Raw genomic sequence first — 6645 nt, 5'->3', positions numbered from 1 at the left:
ATGGTCAACCTTAGTTGACCATAAGAAAGCATGGTTATCTTGTATTGACCATAGTTACCATAGTCAAGTGGTTAGAGTGAACCAAATCTGTATGGGCCAAATATATTTGTGAAATGGATGAGTCAGATATATAGGGTGGGGCCTAATTTGGGTAAACCATGTGAGGCTAGATGAGTAGCCAATCCAAATATCCAAGGAGGTGACATATATGCTTTAGCACTGGAGGAACTCTAATGCATTTGCAAAAGTTAAGTTAAGTTCATTGAGGGTGCGAAAAAATTGGAGTAAAATTTAAGAGGGTTAGATAAGTGGGCCCCACTCTGGATATCTAGGACGATGTAAATCATGATCATTTTTTGGGTGACAAATTTGGGAAAAACAAAATTTCCTTAAGAGCTAGATGTAATGTAAACAAATAATAATAAGCATAAGATAGACATGGTGGGGATCATGGGTTAGTCGATGTGGCAAGGGTTACATGGATGTAGCCGTGTCCATGTTAGCATGAAGGCTAACATGGAACCACCTAGGTGAGGTGGGATTTCCAGATGGGTGCCATGTCGTAACTCCTTGCCTATGTGGTGGAAATTAAATGACTAAAATTTAAATGGGCATAACTTTTGATCCAAACATCGAATTGAGTTAAAATTTACATTGACAGAAAGATCTTGACAAGCTAGATGCACTAGTGTTATCAAAGGTTAATTATACTAACTTTGGGAAACAAATAAATTTATAGCCATGTCTTCATAATGAGGCCATGGAGGTCGGGTTATTTGAAAGTAACACCTCCCATTCAACTTGGAAGAATCCAAGGGGGTGGGAGGGAGTATTATATATATTAACATTATAATATAAGAAACAACAATTAATGTCATAATGTCATGAATATAAATCAATGTCACAAGGTGTAGCATGTTATGGAAAAAAGTTAGTGTCACAATGTGTTGAATATAACACAACATGGAAATGTTATGAACAAATAACAATGTTGCAATGTGACCAACAAATACCAATATCACAATGTGACAAACAAAATATAACATCAAATATGGTGAACATATTTTACTCGGTTTGATCATGGTTGACCATGATCTCTATGTATGAATATGTTTTACCGTGTAGGCCATGGTTAATCATGGTTTACCAAAATTGATCATGATTGACTAAGGTTGACCATGTATAACTATAATCAACCATGTGTGGCCATAGTTAACCATTTTCAACCTTAGTTCACCATAAGAGATCATGGTTATCTTGTATTAACCATAATTACCTTAGTCAACCATTGTAGACCATCCTCAACCATAGTCAGTCAAAGTCAACATGGCCAACCATCGTCAACCATCATCAACCATGGTCAGTCATAGTCAATATGGTTAACTATGGTTGACCATTATTGAATAAGGTCACCATGGCAACCCATTGTTGACCATGGTTGATCATACTCAACAATTTTCAACCATGGTCAACAATAATCACCATAATTTACCTTATAAAACCATGGCCAACCCATGCTCAACCATGCTCAACATGGTCAACCATAGTTACAACGGTCAAACATTGTCAACTAAGGCTACCATGGTCAAACATGGTGAACCACAGTCGTCCATTATCAATGTTGACAACCATAATCTATCATAGTAAACTATGGCCAACCATGATGAAATTTCTCAAACCATTGCCACCCATAGTTGAAATGGTCAAACCATGTCCGCCAATAGTCAAATCATAGATGACTACATTTGATCATTGTTGATCATTGTCAGCCATAATCGACCATGTCAATCTTAGTCAACCATGGGAAACCATGTTCAACCTTAGTTGACCATGGGAAAGCATGGTCATCTTCAATACTATAGTCACCATAATCAACCATGGTCATCCATAGTCAATGAAGTCAACTGTAATTAAATAGGAACACCATGGTTAGTTATGGTTAACTACGATTGGCCACAGTAAATTATGATTGACTATAGTTAATTATGGTCACCACGGTCAACCATTGTTAGCCATATTAAATCATGCCCAACAATAAACCATGATTATCTCTACTTAACCATAGTCACTATATTCAACCATGGAAAACCATGGCTAACCATCATTTGAGTGGTTAAACATGTTCATGTCATCAATTTTCAACCTGGACAACCATAGACTATGATAGAAAACTATGATCAACCATGGTCAAGTTAGTTGAACCATGTTCACCAACAAACATAGTCAACCATGGTTAACATGCCCAACCATAGTCAATTATGGTCAACCATGAGTAAACATGGAAAACCATGGTCAACCATAACCAATCATAATTGTTCATAGTCGAGTATAGTCAGATGTGGACAATCACATTCGTTCATAGTCAACTATATGTTAATCATAATAAACCCTCATCAAAGATAACTTGAACATACTTATCGATAGTCAATGTGGTTCATATGCACACTAAATTAGTAAACGTGGTTCATGTAAACCAATCAACATCATTTTTATACACCTATTAATGTATAAAAGGTGGAAAATGGGATCATATGGTGTATAGAAACCACATTTAGTAATATGATTGTGCCAGTCACTACCATTAACTATCAATGGTCAATCAATGTTCCAATTAAAGAGAGGGTTCATGAACAAAGAGTTAATTAAATGGCTAATTATTTGGCTTATGTTCCAATATGGTCCAATGATCAAAGGATTATCACACCCTTATTGAAAGGCACAGTGGGGTTCCTCATTTTGAAGGGCATAAGCAATATCATGTAGTTTTTTCCTATGGGTATATGAATGTATTATTAGTCCCTACCGAAGGCTAAGACTAGATCGCAATTGATTTATTATTGACTTTGAATTCATATTGGCTATAAATTTTTGCATTTAGTATTCAGTTTCTTTTTAGATTTTGTTGAGTTTCCCAACTTTTCTAAATTTAATTAAAAATAATTATTTAATTAAAAAAATATGAGATATAAAAAAAACAAAAACGAATATACGTGTTTGATCTGATATAATAATAATAATAAAAAAATGAGTATTCAAGTTTGGTTTCTTTAATTACAAGTATAATATAACATCAATGATCTCACTCTTAATGCCCATAAAATGGAGAAGTGGTAAAAATATCTTACTCTCACTCTCAACCATATATAAATTATTTCTATGTCCATATGAAACAACATAATCCAAAGAAAACAACATGACATATAGATTTTCTTGTTATGTCTTGGTTACTAATGTTGTAGTGTTTCTTTTGACTCCAGGGCCATGGACATGTACTAGGGAGATATTTATGAAAAAAGAAAAAAAATAGGGCTAGGAGAACACGAGCTTAATAACGCAAGTTGAATCTACTGCAAAATTATGTCAAAAAGGTATCGATATAGAGATAGTTTAAATTTTACAATGACAAATTCATACTTTTATAGTCTAATGTAAATTCTTTCATTTACAATTCTCCCTCAACCATTGTTACACAAAAATTCTTAAAGGAGAGGAGAAGGGATTAACCATTATTGCATAAAAATGATTAAAGAAGAGGGCAAGGGAAACCCACTACAGAAATAAAGGTCTCATACTATCTACATGACTAGAATGGAATCTAGGCCAATAGAGTTTTCATTTCAAATTTGAAATTAAAATTGCCCCAGAGTTTTCATTTCAAACCTGACAGGGACTACTGCTGCATGCAACCTTGTCAATAAACGTAGAGAGAGTCATCAATTTGTTTATGAGCAGAATCCCCTCAAGGTCACTAGAGTGAGGGATGATTGTAAGGACGGGAATGAGTTTGTTAAAAGAGAATAAGGATTTGGGAGGCAAACGAAATGGTTTTGTTTATGAAGGTGAGATTGTAGTTATGTCTTTGGTGTCGTATGAAGTGAGATTCTAGTTGTGTTAATTTGGTGTTGTATACAATGTATGTTGCGGGCCTTATTTTTAATAAATTAAGTAGCAAAACAAGTGTTCATGAATTGTCTAAATGTAGCATTGTCAATATTCAAGGCTTAGGTAAGACATAAATATTTTTGTTTGTAAATGTTATTGATGAAATCAAATATTCATTATAATTAACAGTGACATGTATGGTTAAAACTAGATAAAGTTTTAAAAAATAAAATTTATTCCTCTATTAATTATTAGTATTTTCTAATTATAATACAACATAATAAATTTTATATAATTAAATATTAATTTAATTAAAATTTCCATTTTTTATTATAACTATACATTTACAAAAATGTAATGTTTTTTTACACACTAAACCTAGAATCACAGTAGATCTACGTTAATCAAACTTTTATGATTTAATCAACAAAGTAAATAGAAATATAACTTAGATAAGTTGTTCAAAAATAGATACCTTAAATAATGCATTAGAAATAAATGTATCCATAACAACCAGAAAGTCAATTCCATAGCTTTGTTTTTTTCCTGAGTATTGAAAATAATAGAAAAAAATAAAAAATCACAGTTTGAATAAAAAATAAAAAATTACCTAATTAAATTTTGTTAAATTAAAGAGTAACAGGCGGCCTTAGGAACTGGGTGATGTAGTGGGGCATTGAGCATGAGCAGCCGGGCCATGAGTTGTGGCCATGCTTATTCTTATTGTTCGTACAAAGCTGGAGCGAGGTTTCTGCGGCTCAAGGGGGTGGTTGGTATTTGTGTAATTTGGATATGGTGGACGTGATGATCTGTTAGAATAGGCACCCACATTTCTAGAAATAGCTGACGGCTACTGCTGGGTGGGGCCGCCAAATCACCATAAGAAATCACGGTTATCTTGTATTAACCATAATTACCTTAGTCAACCATTGTATACCATCATCAACCATGGTCAATCATAGTCAACATGGTCATTCATCGTCAACCATCATCAACCATGGTCAGTCATAGTCAATATGGTTAACTGTGGTTGACCATTATTGAATAAGGTCACCATGGTCAACCATTGTTAACCATGGTTGACCATACTCAACAATTTTCAACCATGCTCAACAATAATCACCATAATTTACTTTATAAAACCATGGCCAACCCATGCTCAACCATGCTCAACATGGTCAACCATAGTTACAATGGTTAAACATTGCTAACTAAGGCTACCATGGTCAAACATGGTGAACCATGGTCATCCAATATCAATGTTGACAACCATAATCTATCATAGAAAACTATGTCAAACCATGATAAAATTTCTCAAACCATTGCCACCCATAGTTGACATGGTCAAACCATGTCCACCTATAGTCAAATCATAGTTGACTAAAGTTGATCATCGTTGATCATTGTCAGCCATAGTCGACCATGTCAATCTTAGTCAACCATGGGAAACCATATTCAACCATGGTAAACCTTAGTTGACAATGGGAAATCATGGTCATGTTCAATACTATAGTCACCATAATCAACCATGGTCATCCATAGTCAATGCAGTCAACTGTAATTAAATAGCGACACCATGGTTAGTTATGGTTGACTACGGTTGGTCATAGTAAATTATGATTGACTATAGTTAATTATGGTCACCGTGGTCAACCATTGTTAGCCATAGTAAATCATGCCCAACAATAAACCATGATAATCTCTACTTAACTATAGTCACTATATTCAACCATGGAAAACCATGGCTAACTATCGTTCGAATGGTTAAACATGTTCACAGCATCAATTTTCAACATGGACAACCATACACTATGATAGAAAAATATGATCAACCATGGTCAAATTAGTTAAACCATGTTCACCAACCAACATGGTGAACCATGGTTAACATGCCCAACCATAGTCAATTATGGTCAACCATGAGTAAACAAGGAAAACCATGGTCAACCATAACCAATCATAATTGTTCATAGTCACGTATAGTCAGATGCGGACAATAACAATCATTCATAGTCAACTATATGTTAATCATAATAAACCCTCATCAAAGATAACTAGAACATACTTATCCATAGTCAATGTGATTCATATGCACACTAAATTAGTAAATGTGGTTCATGTAAACCAATCAACATCATTTTTATACACCTATTAATGTATAAAAGGTGGAAAATGGGATGAAATGGTGTATAGAAACCACATTTAGTAATATTATTGTGCCAATAACTACCATTAATTATCAATGGTCAATCAATGTTCCAATTAAAGAGAGGGTGCATGAACAAAGAGTCAATTCAGTGGCTAATTATTTGGCTTAAGTTCCAATATGGTCCATTGATCAATGGATTATCACACCCTTATTGGAAAGGCACAATGGGATTCCTCATTTTGAAGTGCATAAGCAATATCATGTAGTTTCTTCCTATGGGTATATGAATGTATTATTAGTCCCTCCGAAGGCTAAGACTATTGCAATTGATTTGTTATTGACTTTGTATTAGTATTGACTATAAATTTTTGCATTTAGTATTTAGTTTCTTTTTAGATTTTGTTGAGTTTGCCAACTTTTCTAAGTTTAATTAAAAATAATTATTTAAAAAAAAAAATATTAGATATAATAAAAACAAAAACGAATATATGTGTTTGATATGATATAATAAAAAAACAAAAATGAATATTCGTTTTTGGTTTCTTTAATTACAAGTATAATATGACATCAATGACATCACTCTTAGTGTCCATACAATGGAAAAGTGGTAAAAA

Source organism: Pinus tabuliformis, chromosome 4_1 (assembly GCF_031772625.1).
Source record: "Pinus tabuliformis cultivar Carrire ecotype Pingquan chromosome 4_1, CPIR1, whole genome shotgun sequence".
Lineage (NCBI taxonomy): Eukaryota > Viridiplantae > Streptophyta > Pinopsida > Pinales > Pinaceae > Pinus > Pinus tabuliformis.
Note: the sequence above shows the minus strand (reverse complement) of the source record.